Source organism: Narcine bancroftii, chromosome 9 (assembly GCF_036971445.1).
Source record: "Narcine bancroftii isolate sNarBan1 chromosome 9, sNarBan1.hap1, whole genome shotgun sequence".
In the NCBI taxonomy this organism is placed as follows: Eukaryota; Metazoa; Chordata; class Chondrichthyes; order Torpediniformes; family Narcinidae; genus Narcine; species Narcine bancroftii.
The window spans coordinates 58106616-58134169 of NC_091477.1; the positions used below are offsets into that span (position 1 = coordinate 58106616).

The 27554-nt window shown below is 44.1% G+C and overlaps 1 long non-coding RNA gene across 1 annotated transcript in view; it reads right to left on the reverse strand.

Moving 5' to 3' along the window:
* Positions 1-272: 272 nt before the first annotated feature.
* Positions 273-27554, reverse strand: part of LOC138742952 (uncharacterized) — a 60146-nt gene continuing 32864 nt past the window's right edge. The window contains exons 2-3 of the long non-coding RNA XR_011344539.1: positions 20341-20526; positions 273-579 (exon numbers count right to left, since the gene is read on the reverse strand). This is a non-coding gene — a long non-coding RNA (uncharacterized lncRNA). The remainder of the gene's footprint in view (positions 580-20340; positions 20527-27554) is intronic.

The window sequence follows — 27554 nt, forward strand, 5'->3', positions numbered from 1 at the left end:
TTTGGAAGGACAAACCAAAAAAGGAGATACATGGTAAATGGTCAGGCCCTGAGGAGTGGGGTAGAACAGAGGGATCTAGGAATCCAGATACACATTTAAAAAAGACAGAAATGTGGCATTGAGTCCAACAAATCATGTTTCCTTGACATCACTACAAGAGGATGACAGTTGGGTGGGTTGGTGGCAGTGGGAAGCGATCTGCGTGCATTGATTGGATGAAAACATTTCCTTCAGAGAAGAAAAAGCACCCACGTTGATACAGGTCAACCTGATTTACCTTTATTCAAGACTGATTCTGATGATCATAACTTTGAAACATCGTAAGTCGAAACATTGTAAGTTGGGGTCTATCTGTATGTCAACCTTCTATAGGAGCTCTATGGAGAATGTCCTGACTGGCTGCATCACAGTATGGTACGGTTGCTGCAGTAAAATAGATCGGAGATCAATCCACAGGACCATAAGAGTGGCAGAGGATCGCTGGAATCTCCCTCTCTCCCATGATCATCTGGGTTCGTTGTCTGACAGGGTCGCACAAAATCATTGAGGAGCCTTTCCACCCTGCACACAGCATCTTTCCTGTGGGGAAAAAAAATGCAGAATCAGAACCACCAGGCTGAGGAACAGCTTCTTCCCAGTATAGAGAACACTGAACGACCAAAGGAAGTGGTCACACTAATCATCTGAGACACTCAGATTCATGAAGCAAGATTTATTTATTTGTATAGATGAAATACTTGTTCTGCAGAGGTATTGTCAGTATGTTCTGGTTGTGTGTCTGCCTGTCTGTTTTTGCACTGAGAACCGGAGAATGCTGTTTTGTTGGGTTGTACTTGTACATTCAGATGGCAATAAAATTGACTAATTCCCTGAAAGTGGTGTCACAGATAGATAGGGTTGTAAAGAGAGTTTTTGTCATATTGTCCTTCAAAATGAAAGTTCAGTTTTTGTGTTATGTTAAAGTTGTACAAGACATTGGTGAGGCCAAATTTGGAGAATTGTCTGCAGTTTTAGAAATTGAAGGAAAGATATCAATAAGATTGAAAAAGTGCAGAGAAGATTTGCTTTGTATGTTGCCTAGACCTCAGGAAATGAGTTATAGTTAAAGGTTATTCTTGGATTTGATTCTCTGAAGTGTAGAAGAATGACAGGAAATTTGATATTTAAAATGATGAGGGGTAAGACAGAGTAAATATAACTAGGCTCTTTCCACTGAAGTCAGGTGAGATACAAACCAGAGGACATGGGTTAAGTCTGAAAGGGAAAAGTTTAGGGGGAACTTCTTCATATAGAGAGCAGTGGGAATGTGGAACGAGTTGCCAGATGAGGTGGTGAATGTGGGCTCAATTTTAACATTTAAAGGAAATTTGCACAGGTTCTTGATGGGAGCGGTATGGAGGGCTATGGATTGGTTGCAGGACAGTGGGTCTAGGCTGAACAATAGTTTGGCAAAGACCAGGACAGAATGCCTTGTTTCCTGTGTAGCAATGCTCTATGGTTCCATGATTCCTGAAACCGGGCTTGGACTGAAAATATCAACTGTCTATTTCCCTCCGCGGCTGCTGCCTGGCACATTGAGTTCCACCAGCTTTTTCCTGGGATTCCATTTGGTGTAAAAACAGTTTGGTGGAGGAATTTGACTTGAGCATTATCAGTGGGAGAAAAAGAATTGCCAGTGTTTCAGATCTGAATCCTTCCTCAGTTTATTATTCCACAGTGGTTTTGCCTTCAACATTATATGGCAGAAATGCTTCCAGAAAGTCAAGGCTGTGAAGATAGTTGGAAGATAGGTGGGGAATCCAGCTTCCTGATGCCTTTTGTTTCCTTAACCAACATTGTATCAGAAGCTGCCAGCATTGTTTTGGAACTAGTACAAACACATTGCTTTTTTAAAAAAAATTATGCTCAGAAATGGCATTTGGGACACTGCTAATAATGTTTAAAGTTCAGATAAGTGGCACAGAACAAAGCACCTGGTCATGATGTTTCCACATGAATTACGCATATTTTTTAATGTTGAGCATGGCAAGTCAAACTAGTGGAGCAAATGTAATTAAAAAGAAATATTCAAATACGCTTAAAACAACAAGCAATAAAAATGAGGTACTTGCAGTGACTTTGAATTGAAGCTATGTTATAATTTTTTGGCTTGGCTTCGCGGACGAAGATTTATGGAGGGGTAAATGTCCACGTCAGCTGCAGGCCCGTTTGTGCTGACAAGTCCGATGCGGGACAGGCAGACGCGGTTGCAGGGGAAAATTGGTTGGTTGGGGTTGGGTGTTGGGTTTTTCCTCCTTTGTCTTTTGTCAGTGAGGTGGGCTCTGTGGTCTTCTTCAAAGGAGGTTGCTGCCCGCCGAACTGTGAGGCGCCAAGATGCACGGTTGGAGGCGGTATCAGCCCACTGGCGGTGGTCAATGTGGCAGGCACCAAGAGATTTCTTTAGGCAGTCCTTGTACCTCTTCTTTGGTGCACCTCTGACACGATGGCCAGTGGAGAGCTCGCCATAGAACACGATCTTGGGAAGGCGATGGTCCTCCATTCTGGAGACGTGACCTACCCAGCGCAGTTGGATCTTCAACAGCGTGCTGTTGGCCTCTGCCATCTCGAGTACTTCGATGTTAGGGATGAAGTCGCTCCAATGAATGTTGAGGATGGAGCGGAGACAACGCTGGTGGAAGCATTCTAGGAGCCGTAGGTAATGCCGGTAGAGGACCCATGATTCGGAGCCGAACAGGAGTGTGGGTATGACAACGGCTCTGTATACGCTTATCTTTGTGAGGTTTTTCAGTTGGTTGTTTTTCCAGACTCTTTTGTGTAGTCTTCCAAAGGCGCTATTTGCCTTGGCGAGTCTGTTGTCTATCTCGTTGTCGATCCTTGCATCTGACGAAATGGTGCAGCCGAGATAGGTAAACTGGTTGACCGTTTCGAGTTTTGTGTGCCCGATGGAGATGTGGGAGGGGCTGGTAATCATGGTGGGGAGCTGGCTGATGGAGGACCTCAGTTTTCTTCAGGTTTACTTCCAGGCCAAATATTTTGGCAGTTTCCGCAAAAGTAGGCGGCGGCGGCCCCGATCCGGGCAAGAGCAAAGGGGAGGCGGCGGCCCCGGCCTCAGTTGAGTGAGGCAGGCGGAGGCCCCGGTCCAGGCAGAAAGAAGGAGGCGGAGGCCCCGGTCCGGGCACAGGGAAAGCAGCGGCGGCCCCGGCCCCTGTCCAGGCAGAGGGTAGGCGGCGGCGGCCCCGATCCGGGCAAGAGCGAAGGGGAGGCAGGCGGCGGCCCCGATCCGGGCAAGAGCGAAGGGGAGGCAGCGCCCCGGCCTTCGTCGAGTGAGGCAGGAGGAGGCCCCGCTCTGGGCAGAAAGAAGGAGGATGTTATAATTAATGATGTGAGTATTGACTTACCTGTATGTTTCCCATTTGTACACATTTCAATTTAAGCCATAGAAATTTTCTGAACTTTTCTTGCCGGAGGTGGGGCTGTTATTAAGGCTGAATCTTGTCCCTGGTCTGCCTTCATACAGCAAACTAAAATATTGTTGTTTAGTGGCTACTAAAGTAATTCAATCACACACGCCAGATTAGTCAACTCAAGATTGACTTTTACAAAGTTCTTTTATACCTCGCATGTCACGGACTCCACGGGACAAGGCAGGACATTGCTACTGGAATGCTTTCAATCCATGGGACCGGCAGGTTTAAATTGATCCTTGTGAGTGTCCTGCGCCTTCCGGTAGGATACTCAGCAAGACAACGTGCCCATCTCCAGCACGCAGTAACGCTCTGTTAGGTGAGTATTCACCTATTTGTTTATTTGTTCCGCGTGCTCACTCAGCCTGCTACACGGCCTCTATAGTTGATCGTTTTTTTTTGGATCTTGGTCTGTTTTCTCTGCTTGTATATCAGGATGTGAATGGATTAATTCTTAGTGATTAATAGTTTTAGTTAATATGCGTCAAATAGAGTACACTTCAGTGTCAGATTCACATATAAGTGTCAGATTCCAGTACACTTGATTTTTATAACCATTTTCGTTTTTCATATCAGATCAAATAATGTAGCAATATTAACTCCTGAAACCAAAACTTTAAACTTGTATTTTTCAAGATTGTTTTGACAAATATTCTTCTGTTGGATCAGAACAGAAGGAAGTGTAGCCGAGAAATCTATCAAAACAGTGAATATGTATTAAAGTCTGGTGTGGTACTTCAGAGCATATTGTACAAGTTTGAATGAAAAATAATTTAGCTCATAACTTAACACACTGAGATTACAGTTTATGTTTGTGTGCATAGATAATATGGTGTTAGTCAACTCTCACCCAAGCCACAGCAGACTATTAACAAGCAAATGAGTCATACAGGTAAAAAGGAAAAAAAAATCAGTGAGAATTATTAAGTGGAAAATAAATTGGTTGTATGGATTGAGTAATATTTTCCAACTTGTTCAACAAACGAATCTTCTATCTGCCCCAATTTCCACCTGACGATCTCTATATCTCTATCCTGACATTTGTGGAGGTTGCATTTGCTCCTGTGTCTACTCCTTTATTTCAGAGGAAACCGCTGTAATGGAAGATTCGAACCTGCTTTTTTAATTGGCAGCTTGGACTCTGCAAGGCTGAGAACCTGCTTGTGTTTTAGAATCAGCAGACATAAGCTAAATTCCACCAAGAGGCCAGAGATGCTGTTATCTGACGAAAGGACATCTGTGTACCGAGAACATTTAATCTTCCTGCTTGTTTTGGTCACAGAATGTCAGAGCCCTAGCCTTGATGCAAAATAAACCATTGTATTCAAAGTGATAAGCTGAAAATTATGTTATTCGTTAGAAGCCTAGCATGCTAGCTTGCTCGCTTATCTTTCTTGCTGTGCTGGGAATAGGTGCTTGGGTATGCAGTTTTTGGGAAATATAAGCCATGGTCTCGCTGCTGAAGTTTGAGACTCTCCAAGAGGTGGCAACATCTCTCAGCAAGAAGAAGAAGAACTTCTGAAGTCCAGCCAACGTCCCGGTCAGGGGAGGTGGAGAAGCTGCTACCGGCACCCTGACAACCTACTATAAGTGTGCAGTCGTTGCCTCGCTTCGGCAATTGGAACCAGTCCAAGCGTTGATAAGTATAGTTGGGAAGGGCTTGCATATTGTAGTGCGAAATCAGCTTTTGAATTTGTAATAAACATTTGTATAACCTGAACTGCTCTCGGTGTGTGTGTCTATTTTCTTTCGGTAGCTCAAACACTGTGACCAATCTAAAATGAACAAAATGAGAGGTACAAGTTTACCCAAGACAGTATGTTAATTGATAACTCACTGCATAAGAGATGCAAGTTAAACCCACCTTTGATCCAAAACATTGGCCTTCTCCAATATGGGTCAGTCCATTGTGGTTGAAAATTTTGTGATTCGTTCCATAGCTGGCAATGGTTCTCACACCATGTCAATGTGGGAGGATTGGGTTCACTGTGTAAACAAGTGTTGGTTTTGCTTAAAGCAAAAATCAATGAAGTTTTTCAGTTGGAATTAAAAGAAGTGTTTTAAGAGCAATTAAATTCATCTGGTCACAAAATACCACTCTCACATCGGAAGCTATAGCTATTATTGTTTCAATAATATTTTCATGCAATCTCTCACAAATAACCACTTTCTCTTTTTTCAGATTGTCTTGTGTAATATAAAATATGTATACTTATTCAGGCTGTGGCACTGTGCAATAAAGGGGTATGTACCTCATTTCTTGAAGTTCAGGTACCATCTGATTATAACCATACAGACCAAAGAAAGAGCATTCTCCAGTCCAGTGTGCAAAAACAGTCCAAACACTCATGCAGACATAACATACATCTTTTCTTCTTCTTTGGCTTGGCATCGCGTCTGCTGCAGGCTCGTTGGTGACTGACAAGTCCGATGCGGGACAGGCAGGCACGGTTACACCGCTTGCAAGGGAAAATTGGTTGGTTGGGGTTGGGTGTTGGGTTTTTCCTCCTTTGTCTTTTGTCAGTGAGGTGGGCTCTGCGGTCTTCTTGAAAGGAGGTTGCTGCCCGCTGAACTGTGAGGCGCCAAGATGCATGGTTGGAGGCGATATCAGCCCACTGGCGGTGGTCAATGTGGCAGGCACCAAGAGATTTCTTTAAGCAGTCCTTGTACCTCTTCTTTGGTGCACCTCTGTCTCGGTGGCCAGTGGAGAGCTCGCCATAGAACACGATCTTGGGATGGCGATGGTCCTCCATTCTGAAGACGTGACCCACCCAGCGCATTTGGGTCTTCAGCAGCATGGATTCAATGCTTGCGGACTCTGCCATCTCGAGTACTTCGATGTTGGTGATGAAGTCATTCCAATGAATGTTAAGGATGGAGTGGAGACAGCGCTGATGGAAGTGTATTATAGCCGTAGGTGATGCCGGTAGAGGACCAATGATTCGGAGCCGAACAAGAGCGTGCGTATGACAACGGCTCTGTACACACTGATCTTTGTGTGTCTCTTCAGGTAGCTGTTTTTCCAGACTCTTTTGTGTAGTCTTCCAAAGGCACTATTTGCCTTGGCGAGTCTGTTGTCTATCTCTTTGTCGATCCTTGCATCAGATGAAATGATGCAGCCAAGGTAGGTAAACTGGTTGACCGTTTTGAGTTCAGTGTGCCCAATGGAGATGTAGGGGGGCTGGTGGTCATGGTGGGGAGCTGGCTGATGGAGGACCTCAGTTTTCTTCAGGCTGACTTCCAGGCCAAACATTTTGGCAGTTTCCGCAAAACAGGACATCATGCGCTGGAGAGCTGGCTCTGAATGGGCAACTAAAGCGGCATCGTCTGCAAAGAGTAGTTCACGGACAAGTTGCTCTTGTGTTTTGGTGTGAGCTTGGAGGCGCCTCAGATTGAAGAGACTGCCATCCGTGCGGTACCGGATGTAAACTCCATCTTCATTGTTGAGGTCTTTATTGGCTTGTTTCAGCTGAAGAAGATAGTAAAGAGAGTTGGTGCGAGGATGCAGCCTTGCTTCACGCCATTGTCAATAGAGAAGGGTTCAGAGAGCTCATTTCTGTATCTGACCCGACCTTGTTGGATAACCATGTTGAGGAATTTGGGGGGGGGCATCCGAGGCGCTCTAGTATTTGCCAAAGCCCTTTCCTGCTTACGGTGTCAAAGGCTTTGGTGAGGTCAACAAAGGTGATGTAGAGTCCTTTGTTTTGTTCTCTGAACTTTTCTTGGAGCTGTCTGAGGGCAAAGACCATGTCAGTAGTTCCTCTGCGTGAAAGCCACACTGTGATTCTGGGAGGACATTTCCGGCGACACTAGGTATTAGTCTATTAAGGAGAATCCGAGCGAAGATTTTGCCTGCAATGGAGAGCAATGTGATTCCCCTGTAGTTTGAGCAGTCTGATTTCTCGCCTTTGTTTTTGTACAGGGTGATGATGATGGCATCACGAAGGTCCTGAGGCAGCTTTCCTTGGTCTCAGCAGAGCATGAAAAACTCATGCAGTTTGGTATGCAGAGTTTTGCCGCCAGCCTTCCAGACCTCTGGGGGGATTCCATCCATACCTGCTGCTTTGACACTTTTCAGTTGTTCAATTGCCTTATATGTCTCTTCCTGGGTAAGGACCTCATCCAGCTCTAGACTCAAGGGTTGTTGAGGGAACTGGAGCAGGGCGGATTCTTGGACTGAGCGGTTGGCACTGAAAAGGGATTGCAAGTGTTCTGATCATCGATTGAGGATGGAGATCTTGTCGCTGAGGAGGACTTCGCCATCTGAGCTGCGCAGAGGGCTTTGGACTTGGGGTGAGGGGTCGTACACCACCTTTAGTGTCTCATAAAAACCCCTGAAGTCGCCAATGTCGGCGCTAAGCTGGGTTCGTTTGGCGAGGCTAGTCCACCACTCATTTTGGATCTCTCGGAGTTTGCGCTGAAAGTGGCTGCATGCGAGACGGAAGGCTCATTTTTTCTCTGGCCAGGAAGGCTTTGCAAGGTGAGCCTGGCGGGCAAATCGCTTTTTTTCCAGCAGCTCCTGGATTTCCTGGTTGTTTTTGTCAAACATACATACAGACAAACTATATACTGTAGCGACACTATCTTTCTCTTTGGCTTGGCTTCGCGGACGAAGATTTATGGAGGGGGTAAAAAGTCCACGTCAGCTGCAGGCTCGTTTGTGGCTGACAAGTCCGATGCGGGACAGGCAGACACGATTGCAGCGGTTGCAGGGGAAAATTGGTTGGTTGGGGTTGGGTGTTGGGTTTTTCCTCCTTTGCCTTTTGTCAGTGAGGTGGGCTCTGCGGTCTTCTTCAAAGGAGGTTGCTGCCCGCCAAACTGTGAGGCGCCAAGAGGCACGGTTTGAGGCGTTATCAGCCCACTGGCGGTGGTCAATGTGGCAGGCACCAAGAGATTTCTTTAGGCAGTCCTTGTACCTTTTCTTTGGTGCACCTCTGTCACGGTGGCCAGTGGAGAGCTCGCCATATAATACGATCTTGGGAAGGCGATGGTCCTCCATTCTGGAGACGTGACCCATCCAGCGCAGCTGGATCTTCAGCAGCGTGGACTCGATGCTGTCGACCTCTGCCATCTCGAGTACTTCGACGTTAGGGGTGTAAGCGCTCCAATGGATGTTGAGGATGGAGCGGAGACAACGCTGGTGGAAGCGTTCTAGGAGCCGTAGGTGGTGCCGGTAGAGGACCCATGATTCGGAGCCGAACAGGAGTGTGGGTATGACAACGGCTCTGTATACGCTTATCTTTGTGAGGTTTTTCAGTTGGTTGTTTTTCCAGACTCTTTTGTGTAGTCTTCCAAAGGCGCTATTTGCCTTGGCGAGTCTGTTGTCTATCTCATTGTCGATCCTTGCATCTGATGAAATGGTGCAGCCGAGATAGGTAAACTGGTTGACCGTTTTGAGTTTTGTGTGCCCGATGGAGATGTGGGGGGGCTGGTAGTCATGGTGGGGAGCTGGCTGATGGAGGACCTCAGTTTTCTTCAGGCTGACTTCCAGGCCAAACATTTTGGCAGTTTCCGCAAAGCAGGACGTCAAGCGCTGAAGAGCTGGCTCTGAATGGGCAACTAAAGCGGCATCATCTGCAAAGAGTAGTTCACGGACAAGTTTCTCTTGTGTCTTGGTGTGAGCTTGCAGGCGCCTCAGATTGAAGAGACTGCCATCCGTGCGGTACCGGATGTAAACAGCGTCTTCATTGTTGGGGTCTTTCATGGCTTGGTTCAGCATCATGCTGAAGAAGATTGAAAAGAGGGTTGGTGCGAGAACACAGCCTTGCTTCACGCCATTGTTAATGGAGAAGGGTTCAGAGAGCTCATTGCTGTATCTGACCCGACCTTGTTGGTTTTTGTGCAGTTGGATAATCATGTTGAGGAACTTTGGGGGACATCCGATGCGCTCTAGTATTTGCCAAAGCCCTTTCCTGCTCACGGTGTCGAAGGCTTTGGTGAGGTCAACAAAGGTGATGTAGAGTCCTTTGTTTTGTTCTCTGCACTTTTCTTGGAGCTGTCTGAGGGCAAAGACCATGTCAGTGGTTCCTCTGTTTGCGCGAAAGCCGCACTGTGATTCTGGGAGAATATTCTCGGCGACACTAGGTATTATTCTATTTAGTAGAATCCTAGCGAAGATTTTGCCTGCAATGGAGAGCAACCTGATTCCCCTGTAGTTTGAGCAGTCTGATTTCTCGCCTTTGTTTTTGTACAGGGTGATGATGGTGGCATCACGAAGATCCTGAGGCAGTTTACCTTGGTCCCAACAAAGCTTGAAAAACTCATGCAGTTTGGCATGCAGAGTTTTGCCGCCAGCCTTCCAGACTTCTGGGGGGATTCAATCCATACCTGCTGCTTTGCCACTTTTCAGTTGTTCGATTGCCTTATATGTCTCATCCAGGGTGGGAACCTCATCCAGCTCTAGCCTTAGGGGCTGTTGAGGGAGCTGGAGCAGGGCGGAATCTTGGACTGAGCGGTTGGCACTGAAAAGAGATTGGAAGTGTTCTGACCATCGGTTGAGGATGGAGATCTTGTCGCTGAGGAGGACTTTGCCGTCTGAGCTGCGCAGCGGGCTTTGGACTTGGGGTGAGGGGCCGTACACAGCCTTTAGAGCCTCGTAGAAACCCCTGAAGTCGCCAATGTCCGCGCTGAGCTGGGTTCGTTTGGCGAGGCTAGTCCACCACTCATTTTGGATCTCCCGGAGTTTGCGCTGAAGATGGCTGCATGCGCGACGGAAGGCTTGTTTCTTCTCTGGACAGGACGGCTTTGTAAGGTGAGCCTGGTGGGCAGCTCGCTTCTTTGCCAGCAGCTCCTGGATTTCCTGGCTGTTTTCGTCAAACCAGTCCTTGTTTTTCCTGGAGGAGAAGCCCAGTACCTCTTCAGTGGATTGCAGTATGGTAGTCTTCAACTGATCCCAGAGGGTTTCAGGGGACGGGTCCGTGAGGCGGGTTGCAACGTCGAGCTTTGCTTTGAGGTTTGCCTGGAAGTTTCCTCTCGCTTCGTCTGACTGCAGGTTTCCAACATTGAACCTCTTTCTGGGGGCTTTATTGTTCCTGGGCTTTGGCTTGAAGTGAAGGTTGAGCTTGCAGCGAACCAGCCGGTGGTCAGTGTGGCATTCCGCGCTAGGCATGACCCTGGTGTGGAGCACATCTTGTTTGTCACTTTCTCGCACCAGGATGTAGTCCAGGAGGTGCCAGTGTTTGGATCGGGGATGCATCCAGGTGGTCTTAAGGCTGTCCCTCTGCTGAAAAAGGGTGTTTGTAATGACAAGTCGCTGTTCTGCGCAGAGCTCCAACAGGAGGCGCCCATTGTCGTTGCACTTGCCGACGCCATGCTTGCCCAGGATTCCTGGCCAGGTTTCTGAGTCTTTGCCGACACGAGCGTTGAAGTCGCCCAGGATGACAACCTTGTCGGCTGTAGGGGTACGTTGGATGAGGTTGCGCAGGTTGGTGTAGAACTTGTTCTTTTCTGCTGGTTCCGCCTGGAGGGTTGGAGCATAGACACTGATGAGGGTGATGTGACGCTTGTTTTGAAGTGGGAGTCGCATGGACATGATTCGGTCCGAGAGGCCTGTCGGAAGGTTTTCGAGTTTGGAGGCAATGAAGCTCTTGACCATGAAGCCTACACCAGATAGGCGTTGTTCATCCGAAGGCTTGCCAGACCAGTAGAGTGTGTAGCCCGCGCCGCGTTCTTGGAGGCTGCCTACATCTGCCAGGCGGACTTCACTGAGAGCGGCTATGTCGATGTCAAGTCTGAGGAGTTCATGTGCAATGAGGGCAGACCGACGTTCAGGTCGGTGGCTGTCAGCCTTGTCTAGCATGGTTCTGATGTTCCAGCATGCTAGCTTGAGTTTGTGAGCATCTTTTGAGGGGGAGGACGTGGAGGGGGAGGACGTGGAGGGGGAGGACGTGGAGGGGGAGGACGTGGAGGGGGAGGACGTGGACCTGTCCTCGGGCCTGCGCAAAGGAGCTTTTAGGTGGAGTGCAGTGCGCGCAGTGCTGGCCCCACCCCACTGTAGCGACACTATAGATAGAGTACAACTCCCAAATGTCTAGCAGATTGGCACGGGATGTCATAACGTCATGACGTAGCACGCGTGGTTCAGTGTTTTAAAAGAATATGTACATGATTCAAGTAAATGAGTTCTGTTTTACCTGCAACTGTGTGTCGTTAATTCACATTCATCAGCCACCACTGCATTTTTAGTGGCTACAAATGGTGACCCCAATGCGTCTAAAATGAGCTTGTGGAAAATATGGAAACTGCACCTGTTGCTGTTAAGCTTCCACCCTTCTGGACGGCAGAACCAGAGCTGTGGTTTCGACAGGCTGAGGCACAATTTCACCTCAGGAAGATTGAGGTGGACATGACTTGCTATAATCATCTCGTCAGTGCCTTGGACCAAGCCACTGCCAAGTGAATTGGTGACATCCTGTGAAATCCACCAGAGCCTGGAGAGCACAAGTATGACCCTCTAAAAGTACTCCTGCTGTGAATTTACAGTATGTCCCGCAGAGAGAGGGCCACCAGACATGGAAGAGTTGGGTGACCGCACCCCATCTGAACCAATGGATGACATGCTGTGCCTGGCATCCGGCCAACAGTCAGATATGTTATTCAAACATCTTTTCCTGGAGAGGATGCCAGAAGAGATTAGACTTATTATTGCAGAGTTCCTTCGAAGACCCCAGTGGCAGATGTCCTGTGGCTGGCAAAAAAACACACCAAAAGGTCTTCGGACAATGTCACTGCATCACAGTTGTCTGCACCCAGCACTACTTCCCAAGCCAACGCTCTCAACACATCAACTCCTATAACCAGGCAACATCTCAAGTCAAGCAGACAGCCTGTCGACACTTCCACCTGATGTTTTTACCACTGGCATTGGGGAGTCAATGCATGTAGGTGCCTGCCACCCTATGCGTTCTTGGGAAATGCCCTGGCCGACCGTGGTTAATGGCTGCGATGTTTGGCCAAAAATCTATGAGCCTTCTATATGTTTGGGATCAGCTATCTCAACGTAAATTTTTGTTGGAAACAGGATCAGAGGTTAATGTTTTTTCACCAACTGGTTTCGATGCACAGTATCCTACCTCTAACCTGCAACTCACAGCAGTCAATAGTTCCAACCTACCCATGTATGGCACCAAAAAAATGAATGTTCAGTTCAAGGGGAACATTTACACATGACCTTTTATTATAGCAGCAGTGTCAATTTTCTTCAAGCTAATTTTTTCATGGTGGATTTAAAAGGGTGTCGGCTGGTGGATAGTACCACCTTTCAGACTATTCACCTGGTAGAATCACATGTTCCTGCACTATGCTTTTGGGCCCTGCGTAACACTGTTGATAAGTTCTCCAGACTTGTAGAAGGGTTTCCCAAAATTACAACTCTGCAGTTCTTGAAACATAGAGTAACTCACCATATTTTACCAAGGGTCCTCTCATTCATGCTAAGGCATGTCACTTGCCTCCAGAGGAACTTCAATTAGCTAAACAAGAATCCCACAAAATGGAAGAACTGGGGATAATTTGCAGGTCCAACAACCCGTGGGCATCTCCATTACATTTAGTCCAAAAACGCACCATAGGGTGGAGATCTTGTGGAGATTATAGATGGCTCTATGACACCACTATACCGGATCACTACCCTATTCCCCATACTCAAGATTTTTCAGTGAATCTGCATGGGGCGAAAATATTTTCAAAATATTGAGCGGATGGTGAGCGGATATCACCAGTGCCAGTAGAACTGGACAACATTCCAAAAAAGGCAATAATTACCCCTTTCAGATTGTTTGAATTTTTACATACGCCTTTTGGGTTAAAAAATGCAGCTCAGGCCTTTCAGCGAGTTATGGACGAAGTGGGGCGAGGCATGGCCAATGTCTTCGTTTATCTAGACGACATACTAGTCGCCACCAAAACTAAAGAAGAGCACATGGAACATCTACGTACACTCTTTAGTCGTCTATGAGGATTTGGACTGACCATCAATTCAGATAAATGTATTCTCATACAAAAATCCATAGAATTCCTGGGGCATACAATCACCAACAAGGGCATGGTTTCGCTGCCTTCCAAGGACGATGCCATTACTGAATATTCCAGATGAACCATCGTCAAAGGTCTGCAAGAGTTTTTGGGCATGGTTATTTTTTATCGTCAATTCCTTCCAGCTGCAATTCATGTTATGAAGCCTCTGTTCAATCTGCTGTCTGATGATGCCAAATCTATTCAGTGGATAGACGAAAGTCAAGATGCTTTCATAACAACAAGGGAACTATTAGCTCCAGCAACCATGCTCAGTTATCCAGTCCTAAACGCAACTGCCGCCCTTTCAACAGATGTGTCTCATGTGCTGAAAGGGGCTGCTCTGAAGCAGTATGTCGATGGACAATGGAAGCCATTGGCCTTCTTTAGCCGAGCAAAAATACAGCCCCTTTGATAAAGAGCACCAAGCCGTATATTTGTCCATCTGTCACTTCCGCTACTTTTTGGAAGACAGACACTTCACTATGTTCACAGACTATAAACCCTTGACTTCATCTTTTCAAAGGTGTCGGAGCCCTGATCAGGTGGACAACGGTCGCAGTTATGCTTCATTTCGGAATTCTCTACCAGAATAATGCACATTTCTAGAAAAGACCCTGATACATAGAAAAGGCTGATACATTTTCCCACTCTATTGCGCTCGAGGTATCAGTTATAGACCATCGTATTGATTACACAGCTCTTGCCGCTGCCCAAGCACAAAATGGTGAGATGGAGTCGCATCACACCTTGTTAACCAACCTACAATGGAAGGACGTGCAAATCAATGGTGACAGCAAGCTGCTCTTTTGTAATGTGTCAACAGGACATCCACGGCCAGTGGTTTCAGCTTCGTGGAAACGTCACATTTTTGATTCTGTCCATGGTCTTTCTCATCCATCCATTGGATCGCCTGTTTGTCTGACTTCAGACAGATTTGTTTAGCATGGTCTGAAGAAAGACATCTCGCAAATGAACAGATCTTGTGTAGCTTGTCAAAAAGTCAAAATCCATCGGCATATGAAAGTACCACTACAACCCTTCCCACCGGTAACTCGCCGCTTCAACCTTGTCCATGTGGATGTTGTTGGACCAATTCCAGTTTCACAAGGCTACCGCTATCTCTTCACAGTGATCGATAGGCTTATGAGATGGCCTGAGGCAGTTCCCATGGTGGATGCTTCTACGGACTCCTGTGCACGAGCATTCCTTAATTCCTGGGTGGCTTGTTTTGGCCTACCAGTGCACGTCCCATCTGACAGAGGACCTCAATTTACATCTTCATTATGGACAGCCTTATCTTGGCTGCTCGGCTATTTGCTTCTTCATACAAGTGCCTCTCACCCGCACTCCAATAGGATAGTTGAATGATTCCATCGTCACCTTAAATCAGCCTTAATGGCCCATTTAGATAGTCCCAGCTGGGCAGATGAATTACCATGGGTGTTGCTTGCTATTAGGACAACTCCAAAAGAGGTTCTTCACTTTGTCCGTGGAGCTTGTATACGGCGCGCCTTTGGTGGTCCGAGTGGAATTTGTTCCACATGGATCCAGTAAAGATGAAGATCCCAAAGAGCGGCTGAGCAGACTAAGGGACACTATAGCCAAATTATCCCTTGTACCACATCACCACATGGCAAACATATTTCTTTTGAACCACACGAACTGAAGGACTGAATATGTGTTTGTATCATATGAGGGACCATACAGGGTGATAAGACAAATTAAATCATCCTGCATCTTGGACATGGCTGGGCACCCTCTGTCATTCACAATTGACAGGCTCAAGCCTGCCAATGTTGGCAAAACTGCCCCTATTCAACAGTCAGCAGTCCGACACAGGGGTCGACCTCCCAAAAAACTACCAGGTGATAGTATGGGGCAGGAGATGGGGGGAACAATGTACCGGCACTATAGATAGACCTCAACTCCCAGAAGTCTACTGAACCGGCATCATGACGTGGCATGCGTGGTTCAGTGTTTTAAATACGTGCGTGACTTGAGTAAATGAGTTCTGATTTACCTGCAACTGTGTGTATCATTATTTTGCACTCATCAGCCACCACTGTGTTTTCAGTGGCTACAGTATTGTGTATTTCGGTGGATAAGACGAAGCACCCAAAAAACACCTCAAAAAAAGTCGTCGTCCTATGGGCCAGATACAAAAACAGTGACCTTAAAATTCTACTCAAAATACACTTGACTGGTTCCAATAACCCACAAAGACCCCACCCTACAACAAATTCTTAAGCTACCTGTATATTAAAAAAAAGCTGCTGTAGTGTACACAACTTTTATTTTCATCAACTGAGGCAAAAAACTTGCCAAGCACATCCGGAGTCTTACTGTTCACACGTCATCATATGGGTTCCAGTCTGAATCTGGTGAGTTGGCTTCGGTTTCATCATCAGTGTCCCACAATAAATCATCCTCCGTACCATCCATTGCACGAGAAGCTTTGAACTTAAAACTTGCTACACACTCTCTTCATTTTGCTGGTGGCTCCATGTTAACAATTTGATAAAAAATATTGGGGGTTGTCTTATACCACTGATACGAGCTAAAACATGAAATTCAGACTGAAATTGGATCTCATCTTATCTGAAGGTCGCCTTAGATTATTATTAATAATATAAGGTCGCCTTATATTATTAATAAATAGTAGAGTCATGAGGAGTTGTTTCAGCAGTCTGGCTGCCTGTGCGAAACAGCTGTTCCTCAACTTACGAGATCTGTATCTCTTTCCTGACAGGAGTGGCTGGAAGATGCTGTATGCAGGGTGGGATGGATCCTTAGAGATTTTACGAGCAACAATCCCCAGTAAATCACATTAATGTTGGAGAGGTTGTGTGGGGGGGTGGGGGGGGGAGGCATCAGTGATCTTCTCTGCCACTTTTATGGACCTGTGGATTGACCTCTGATCTGAAGATTTACAGCAACTGTATCGTACTGTGATGGAGCCAGCAGGACACTCTTGTTGATAGAATGGTGGTGGCAGCCTTTCCCACCTCAACCTTCAAAGGAAGTGCAGTCACTGTTACAACTTCCTCACAAGTGAGGAGATGTTATGTATCCAGGATAGGTCACTTCTGAAGTAGATTCTGAGCAATTTGTTGCTCTCCACTCACTCCACTATAGAGTTATTAATGTGTAGTGGAGAATGATTGTCTTTAGTCCTCCTGAAGTCCACAATCATCTCCTTGGTCTTGTCTACGTTGAGACTCGGGTTGTTATTCTTGCACCATTTCAGGACATTTTCTACCTCTGTTGTGCAACTCATCGTTGTTACTGATGAGGCCAATGACTGTTGTGCAATTTCTGCAAACCTGATGACCCTGTTGGAGCTGGATCTGGTTTTGTAGTTATGGGCCAGCAGCATGAACAGGAGTGGGATGAGCACACAGCCCTGAGATTCGCCAGTGTTCAGTGTGATGGTACTCGACGTTCTGCTGACAATCCAGACAGATTGTGGACTTTCCATGAGGAAGTCCAGAATCCAGTTATAGAGAGGGGTGCTGGGCCCCAACAAGGACAGCTTCTCCATTAGCCTTTGGGGAATTATTGTGTTAAATGCCAAGCTGGTCAATGAACAGCAGCCTGGTGCATGAGGCGTCGATCTCCTGGTGGGCCAGGACGGATTGGAGAGACAAGGCTATAGCATTATCAGTGGAATGAATGGTTCCATCTGTAAGTGAATTGAAATGGGAGGTACGTTCCATCACCTGACCCTCGAAGCATTTCATAATGGTGGAGGTCAGTGCCATTGGACAGTTGTCATTGAGGCCTGTTACTGTCACCCTCTTTGGTACTGACCAGGATGATGGTACCTGCCAGGATGATAGACTGCTGCAATAACATATGAAAGATCTCCTTAAAGACCTCTGTCTATTGGTCTGCATAGTCCTTTAGTACCCAACTGGGTATGTTGTCTAATGCTAATGCTTTGTATGGGTTCACTCTGTATAGGTTTCTCCTCACCTAGGCCATACCTACACAAGGGTCCTGTTCTTCTTCAAGGAGATAAGGAGCTTTCTTCGGCATAAGCCTGTTCTCCTCATCGAACTGTGTGTGTAGAATACGTTCAGTCAGTTTGAAAGGCAGGTGTCGTTGTCTCACAAATTTGTCTTGTGATCTGTATTGTTTTGATACCTTGCTACTTGTGCCTTGTGTTGCCGGTGTCACACAGCTGATATGGATTGTCTGTGCATTCCTACGCTTTGCCTTCCAGATTGCATGGGAGAGTTCAGCCCCCTAGATCTTAGTGCCAACTTGTCTCCTGTCCTGAAGGCAGCATCACGACTTCTGAGAAGTGCATGAACCTTTACGTTCAACCCTGGTTAGCCCTGGTTGTGTAGCATCCTCGATGCACTGCTAATGTAGCCAGTCACTGAGCTTGTGAATGTTTACATGGCCATGGTAGGTGGCAACCTCCCTAAAACAGCTCCAGTCCATGGTCTCAAAGCAGTCCTGAGGCTCTGCTGTGCCCCTTCCCTCCTGCGACCATGTCCTGATCTCCACGAACTAACTTTGTCAATTTTGCCAGTGGTATGCATGCCTAGGTTAGCAGGACAGATATATGGTCTGAGTATCCAAGGTGGGGGTGAGGAGCAGCTTTGTACGCACCATGGATATTGATGAACACTCAATCCTCTTGTGACGAAGTTGACTTCCTGTTGAAATCGTGGCATAACAGTTTTCAGATTGGTGTGGTTGAAGTCCCCGGATACAATCATGCAACTATCAGAGTGGGATGTATGAGCTTTGCAGATGACCCATTGCTTCCCCTCATTCACCCAAAGTGGGACATAAATCAGTACACTATACTAAATTTACAGTGACAGTATATTCAGATTAGTTCCATCAACTGTATTATACTCTGTGTTTTGTAAGAATGTAAGTGTTAAAAGGATTGATTAATTTGGCCATTGCTGATTACTTGCATACAATTGTATTTGAGATTTACTTAATTTATCTTTTCTCCTGAGCAAGATCTCTTCTCAACATCTTGACTCTTCCGGTGTGCTTTTAAATGAGTGCCCACTCGTTGAGTCATTATTCAAGCTTGATCTCCATATGACTACTTCTACAACTACAAACAGTATCTTAGCCAAATGAGGCACCCTCATGGTCACACACATTTCTAGCAGTGATTTTTACTGGTGTTTGCAATATTTTAAAGCCATTTTCATGAAAATATTTGTGCTACTTGATGGTATTGTTTGAAATATTTGGATTCTTGTCCAAAAGAGAGGTAAAAGACAATATGATCTAAATGAAATGTATTAATTCAGTTCAGAATTTTAATGAAAAAATTGCAATATCCATGTCTTCCAGTATTTTTAGAAACTTTGAACAATTACAAAGATTACAGTACTTTTTGTACTAGTGATATGATTAGAATGGAAATGTAAACTTACCTTTTTTAAACTTTATTTAAAACTTTTAAAAAACAACTTAAAATCAATAGCAACAACAAAAAAAAGTTTTTATACAAGATAATAAACCCCTCCCTCCTTCCCCCCTCTCAGCCATCCCCCGCAAGGGGAGCCAAAAAAGAAAACATAAAACATATACATTATTTAAAAACATTTCCAAACCCATATATTCTAAATAAGATGACCACATTTTAACAAAAAAATGAGTAATTACCATGTAAATTATATGTTATTTTCTCCATATAAATACAAGATCTCAATTCATTAAGCCAATGAGCTATATTGATCTCTATATTGTCTTTCTAAGTAATTGCTACACATTTTCATGCCACAGATAACACCAAATGTACAAATGCTATTTGAAACTTATCCAATCCCAAACCAGTCAAAGAAACCATATAACCCAACAAAAAAAATCTCTGGATCTAATGGTAATTAAATTTTCAATAATTTCTCCAAAACCAACCTAACTTTTTCCCAAAATGGTTATATCACAGGACTAAATTACATGCAAAAAAGTTCCAGTTTTTAACCCATATCTAAATCAAAGATCCAAATTACTAAATCTGTATTTTTGTCAATTTCTCAGGAGTCAAATATTCTCAGGAGTCAAAGCTCACCCATCTGAGCTTCTGCCACCTGCCCATCCGAGCTCCCAATGCCCCAAATGACACAGATACTTACCAGGGTCAAAAGTAGTTGACCCTAAAAATTGATCTACAATCTTTGACTATTACACAAGTATATCCTGTATGTGTTGCAATCAACTTACCAGTGGAGATTTAATGTAATGTTATTGAAGAAACCAGAGTTTATTACTTTTGTTAAGGAACAGATTGCTTTATTTTTGGCTGAAAATGTTAATTCAATTAGTAGTAATTTTATATCCAAATATGCTTTAAAAGCATATTTGCATGGTCAAAATTATTAGGTATTCTACGAAAGTTAAAAAACAGTATCTGGTGGAAATTTTGGCGTTGGAGAAACAAATTACTGAATTGGAAAAGGAATTTCAGAAGAAGGTTACAGAAGATAAGAAAGCAGCATTAACCAAGTTGAAATTACGTTATAATACTTTACAAACATATCAGTATGAGCGATTAATTCAAAGATCCAAGCAACGTTATTATGAGTTGGGTGAGAGGGCTTATAAGGTTTTAGCTTGGCAATTAAAAATGAAACAAATATCAAGAATCAATGACCAATTTTATTCATTTTATCAGAAATTGTATACTTCTGAGGGAAATCAGGTGATGGTTCTAACTTCTTAACTAAGTTAAATTTACCAGTTTTGGGGGAGGAAGTGATAAAGGAATTGGAAGTTCCATTTACAGATTTTGAGATTAAAGAAGATGCCAAATGGAAAGTCGCCAGGTGATGACGGATTCTCAGTGGAATTTTATGAAGTGTTTTATGAAACGTAAACTTACCTGTGGCATATGACTAACAGAATAATGTGGCCTTCTACGTGGACCTGAATTATTTGCAAAAGAGTTCCTTGGCATGTCAATGACTGCAGCAGATCGACTCTGTGTCAGGCTGGTGGCTTATGAAAATGTGTTGTTATGACCTCAGGGTTATCAGATGTTTGCAGTTTGGAGATTGGCTGATGCACACTGAAAATAAAGATGAACAATAGAATACTGTTAGGCATAACATTTATCTCATTACCTTACGATACTATTTGATATGTAGAATTACCATATGGGGTATATTTAGTCATAAGTGTAAGTGAAGAATAAGTAGTGTTGAAATAGCAATGAATCACCTCCAAATCTAAGTAGATACGAGCATATCATATATTTAGGCAATGGAACACGACAAACAAGCCAACCAATAGAAATCTGGTGTCAAGCAATGAAGTGAATGTCAGGCAAATCACAATCAACATGATGGTCATGTCTGACCATAGTTTGGGTTTGATAATAAGATGAGTTTATTGTATGATGTGCATCTGCAACAACATTCTTACTTGCTGCAGCTGAATTAGTTACTAGAACTTCATAAAGGAAACAAATCAACAACAGTAGGAAAGATTAAGTTAAATTAAAAAGCGATAATAAATACAGAAGGTAGTTAAAAATGACCTCTAATGAGTCATAGCCGAGCAACTGAGAAATATTTATTTATTGCCACTCTTTGCATTCTGTCAGGAAACCAGCTCTCAGTCCCAATATTGTGGTCAGCTCCTTATTGGAAAGACTTCCTTCTTCATACTTTTGGGTGAATTTACCCACCAGAGACAAGCCATGGTGGTGAGTTTTCTGGGATGGAGTCTGGCCCCGTGGCTAAGAAGGGAAGGGAGAAGAAGAGGCGAGCTGTAGTGAAAGGGGATTCTCAAAGAATTTCCATGTGGTGGAAATGTTCTTAGGTGCACCTATTTCAATGCTAGAAGTATTGTAGGAAAGGCAGACGAGCTAAAATTGGCTCATGGAATTAGGATATTGTGGCCATTAGTGAAACTTGGTTGGAGGACAGGCAGGATTGTCAGGTCAATGTTCCGGGGTTCTGGTACATAGAGCAGAAAGGATTGGATGGCTTCGAGTTTGTCAAATGTATTCAGGAAAGTTTTCTATGTCAATATATAGAGGCATCAACCAGAGAGAATGCAATACGGGATCTCCTATTAGACAGGACAGGTGACAGAGTATGTGTAGGAGAACATTTTGGGTCCAATGATCATAATGCCATTAGTTTCAAGTTAATGATGGATAAAGATAAGTCTGGGTCTCGAGTTGAGATTCTAAATTAGAGAAAGGCCAATTTTGAGGAAATGAGAAAGGACCTGGAATGCTTTGATTGAGATAAGTTGTTTCCAGGCAAGGATATGCAAGGTAAGTGGAAGGCAGTCAAAGGTGAAATTTTGAGAGTACAGAGTTTGCATGTTCTTATCAGAATTAAAAGCAAAGTTAACAGACAGAGAATCCTATTTTTTGAGGGATATTGGGGATCTGGTTAAGAAGAGAAGTGTACAGCAGGTATAAGCCACACAAAGCAAATGAAGTACTAGAGGTGTACAAAAAAATTCAACGAAAACCGTATAACCATATAACAATTACCCTCCTCTAATCCCACTTACCAGCACTCTGCACATATCCCTCCATCCCCCTCCCATCCATATACTTATCCAACTCTTTCTTAAATGACAAAATTGACCCTGCCTCCACCATCTTTCCCGGAAGCCCATTCCACACAGTAACCACTCTCTGAGTAAAGAAGTTCACCCTCATGTTACTCCAAAACCTTTGTCCATCAACTCTCAACCCATGACCTCTTGTATCCATCTCTCCTACTCTCAATGGGAAAAGCCTTTCCACACCAACTCTATCTATCCATCTCATTATCTTAAACACCTCTATCAAATTCTCTCTCATCCTTCTACATTCCAAGGAAAAAAGACCGAATTTGCTCAATCTCTCCTTGTATTCCAGATGCTGAAACCCAGGCAACATTTTTGTAAATCTTCTCTGCACTCTCTCTATCTTGTTAATATCCTTCCTATAAATTGGTGACCAGAATGGCACATAGTACTCCAAATCTGGCCTCACCAATGCCTTGTACAGTTTCATCGTTACTTCCCAACTCCTATATTCTATGCACTGATTTATATAGGTAAGCATACTAAAGGCCTTCTTCACCACCCTATCCACATGCACTCCTACCTTCAGGGAACAATGCATTGTTATTCCTAGATCTTTCTGCTCCACTGCATTCTTTAATGCCCTCCCATTAAGAATAAAAGCAGGAGAGCCAAAAAAAAAGGCATGATAATGTAAGGGAAAATCCTAAGGGTTTCTACAATAAGGCACAAAATTTGTCCTCTTGAAGATCAGAGTGGTCGACTTTGTTTGGAGCCAAAATAAGGGTGGATAAATCCCTATGGCCTGACAAGATATTCCTATTTTGTGGGAGGCTAGTATAGAAATTGCAGGGGCTCTGGCAGAAATATTTAAAATGTCCTTAACCATGGGTATGGTACCAGAGGATTGGAGGGTAGCCCACGTTATTCTGTTGTTTAAAAATGGCTCCAAAAGTAACCCAGGAAATTATAGACTGATGAACCTGATGTCAGTAGTAGGCAAATTATTGGAAAGTGTTCTAAGAGATCAGATGTATAATTATATGGATAGCCAGGGACTGGTCAACATGGCTTTGTGTTTGTTAAGTCAGTTTAACCAGTCTTATAGGACCATTGTTGTTTGTCATCTATATCAGAGGACAAGAGTTAAGGGTGAGGGAGGAAGGGTTTAGGGGGAACTTCTCCACACAGCAAGTAGTGAGAGTGTGCAATAAGCTGCCAGCTGAAGTGAATGTGGGCTCAATTTTAACATTTAAGAAACATTCGGACAGGTACATGGATGGGAGGTCATTGGGACTTAGCAGAATAATAGTTTAGCACAGACTAAAAGAGTCAAAGGGCCTGTTTTCTGTTCTGTAACATTCTATTGTTCTCTTGTTCATGAACCGGCTCGTGAGCCACATGCAGCTCTTTGACATGAATGTTCATCTCACAGAGATATTTTGGCTGTCTCGTGTTAGTGGACGTGGCTTGTGATCACGTGATTGTGGTGCCTGTGGCAGTGTTGTGGGCAGCAGAGTAGAAGTATAACCTAGGCCCATCCAAACTCCTGGCACACCCCCGTTTGCTCCTGCTTCCCGAAGCCCCGACTGCAAATCCTTGCCTCAGCCGCTCACCCATCTGAGCTTCTGCCACCTGCCCATCCGAGCTCCCAATGCCCCAAATGACACAGATACTTACCAGGGTCAAAAGTAGTTGACCCTAAAAATTGATCTACAATCTTTGACTATTACACAAGTATATCCTGTATGTGTACTTGTTGATTATTGAAACAAATACAAATTAGGAATTTGAAAATGACATACATGAATAAATATGATTATATACATGTATTTCTTAATATTTATATTAAATTTTATAACAAAATGTGCATGTAAGAGTAAAAACGTGTACGTAATTTTTTTTTCATGTCTTGCCGCTCCCAAACATCTGAAATTTATTGTATATGGTTCTTATGTTAAGCAGGTTTGGTCACCCCTGATATAGACCCAAAATAGTGGCAGCTCTAAGGTATATCATGCAAAAGGATACCGTTATGCCCATCATGAATTTTTAACATTTTTATAAATTTAGAAATACAACACAGTAGCAGGCCATAATGAGTCCGTTCTGCCAAATTTATACCAATTAACCTACACTCCCAGTATGTTTCGAATGGTGGGAGGAAACCAGAGACCTCAGAGGAAACCCACACAGGCACAGGGAGAAGTACAAACTCATTACAGACAGGGTGGAATTTGAAACCTGGGCCTGATCGCTGGCACTGTAAAGGCGTTGCGCTAACCGCTACACCAACTGTGCCACCTAAAATCTCTCCTGATTTTTTCTTCAACTGTCACCATAAATATACAACAGCTTTTAAGGAAGATTACTTGTTAGTAATGAGGGTAGAATTTTATTCTGGTCTGTTATTTGATGGCACGGAATCATAGTTGGGGATAATAAAATGAATTGCAGTATTGGTCCAGTATTGGCTGAGATCACCATCTTCATCTCACAAAAAAGTGAGCTGAAAACTTTCATTATAATTAACTACATCAACAGTCTCGCCCTCTGTCATAGATGTGATCTTTATGGGGAACTATAAATGCGTACCATGGAGAGCATCACTGCCTGGTACGGAGGCGCCAAATCTCAGGACAAGAAAAACTCTGCCTGCAACATCACAGGCCCCAGACTTCACACCATTGAGGACATCTACACGAGTCTTAAAAAAGCAGCCTCCATCACCCAGGCCATGCCCTCTTCACTCTGCCACCTTCGGGGGAAAAGTACAGGAGCCTAAAGACGAGCACTCAGCAGGCACAGGACAGCTTCTTCCCCTCTGCCATCAGATTCCTGAATAATCAGTTAACCAGACACTGCCTTATTTTTCGTGCACCATTACTTTTTTTAATACTTATGTTGTAAGATGGTTATAATATGAATGTTTGCATGATGATGGTGCCACAAAATACCGAATTTCATGACCTATTCATGTCAATAAATTCTGATTCTGAATAACACTTTTTGCTAAAAATTCCACTCAAAATGAAGCTTGATGCCTGAAAGAGGTTTAAAAATGTGAAATGTATTTTTTAATTATTGATATTAATATTTATGGACCAAGGACATCTGAACTCTATTGCTTCAAATTAGAAAATAGGTAGCATTTGACTGAGTATCTGTTACTTGGAAACAGTCACATACCTAAACCTGAAAAACGTTGCCAATCCCCAGTGATCTCAACGCTGTGAAGCGTGCTGCCAATGGAATTTATGTTAGCTTGTCGAGTGTTCACGTCATAATCTCAGTCAGAATTTGCAACCAGCAAATCTGTCAAACAGGTACTCATATTCTGTCAGTGTTGCAACAGAGGGAACGTTCTTTGACGTGTCCATGCCTCAGCATGGATTTCTAGGTTGGAGGAGTCAGGGTTATGACACAGATCAGGTTGATCTTTTCTTCTAGGCTGAAGAATTTGTAGGAAAATAAACAACAGGAATTTGACACCCAAGTGATATTTACCATCCTCCTGCATAAAGAACACAATGACTTGGAATTTCACTAAAGGCTAATGTGAAATTGGTTTAAAAGATACATTGCCCACCTGTGCTTTGACAGCTTCACTACCCAAAACCCCCTCCCCCAACCATCTCAATAACTCTTAAAACTTAAGAGTGTGAAGGCCTAGAGAGCTTCAACTTCATCAAGAAGAGCCTTCAAATATAGAACAGCTTGTGTTTAATAATGTCAACTAACATGATGAAGAAAAAACATCGATCTCCAGATGTTTGTCTGGGTTTTGTTGCTTGCACAGTAATTCCCCTCCTTCACCTTCCGATAATTACGTTGCACTGGATTGTTACAATCTGTCAGGTTTCTAACCCAACTTTGACTGAAATTTGCTTTTATCTGAAAGAGCAAAAGAATCCTGTTCCATGTATTAAAGATGAAAAAAATAGTTAAAAATTGAACACACACAGAAGTGTTTCCACAAATCCAATTTTGATTCATGTGATTTTCTTTCAGAATCAGAATCCAATTTATTTTTCCCTTTTTATTTCTTTTTAAAATATTTTACAGACCCCATTCACCAGCAAAATTTGCTGTGCTTTTGCTTTAACAGCGATGGGTAGTAAAGATTGGCCAATCGTGGATATTAGATTTTCACTGACAGAGCAGTAGGATCATTAACAAAATAGATGTTTATTAAATCCTGTATCTTATAAAGTAAGATAAAGGATGTGATAAACGCCCTTACAGTGCCTGAAATTGGGACTGGGGTTCGAATCCCGCGCTGTCTGTAAGGAGTTGTATGTTCTCCCCATGCCTGCATGGGTTTTCCCGGGGTGGGGGGGGGGGCGGGGCACTGGTTTCCTCCCATCATTTGAAGCATTCCAGGGTCGAAGTTTAATTAGATGTAAATTTGGTGGCACGGGCTTGTGGGCCAAAATTTAAATTGAAAATAAAATCTGCTGTCCCATTTTTAGCAGCACTGGTCCCCAATGCTCCCAGTGGCGTTTCAGAATCAGAATTTATTCTCATGAACACGTCACCAAATTTCGTGTTTTGCAGCAGCGTCAGGAGTGAAAACATTTCATATTCTAATCATCTTACAATATTATTATAAAAATATAAAGATAATAGTGCATGAAAAGTAAGGCAGTGTCTGTGGTTCATCGATTATTTAGGAATTTGATGGCAACTTGTGGCGTTGAGTACTCATCTTTCGGCTCCTGTACCTTTGTTCTGATGGTAGCAGAGTGATTTCAGGTGGCTGTTTTTCCAGACTCTTTTGTGTAGTCTTCCAAAGGCGCTATTTGCCTTGGCGAGTCTATTGCACCATTCCATCTAATGCAAGGATCGACAAAGAGATAGACAACAGACTCGCCAAGGCAAATAGTGCCTTTGGAAAACTACACAAAAGAGTCTGGTAAAACAACCACCTGAAGAAACACACAAAGATCAGCGTGTACAGAACTGTTGTCATACCCACGCACCTGTTCAGCTCCGAATCATGGGTCCTCTACCGGCATCACCTACGGCTCCTAGAACGCTTCCATCGGTGCTGTCTCCGCTCCATCTTCAACATTCATTGGAATGACTTCATCACCAACATTGAAGTACTCGAGCTGGCAGAGTCCGCAAGCATCGAATCCATGCTGCTGAAGACAGCATGGATTGCTCCAGAATGGAGGACCATCGCCTTCCCAAGATCATGTTCTATGGCGATCATGTTCACTGGCCACCGAGACAGAGGTGCACCAAAGAAGAGGTACAAGGACTGCTTAAAGAAATCTCTTGGTGCCTGCCACATTGACCACCGCCAGTGGGCTGATATCGCTTCCAACCGTGCATCTTGGCACCTCGCAGTTCGGCGGGCAGCAACCTCTTTTGAAGAAGACCGCAGAGCCCACCTCACTGACAAAAGACGAAGGAGTAAAAACCCAACACCCAACCCCAACCAACCAATTTTCCCTTGCAACCGCTACAACCATGCCTGCCTGTCCTGCATCGGACTTGTCAGTCACCAATGAGCCTGCAGCAGATGTGAACATACCCCTCCATAAATCTTCATCCGCG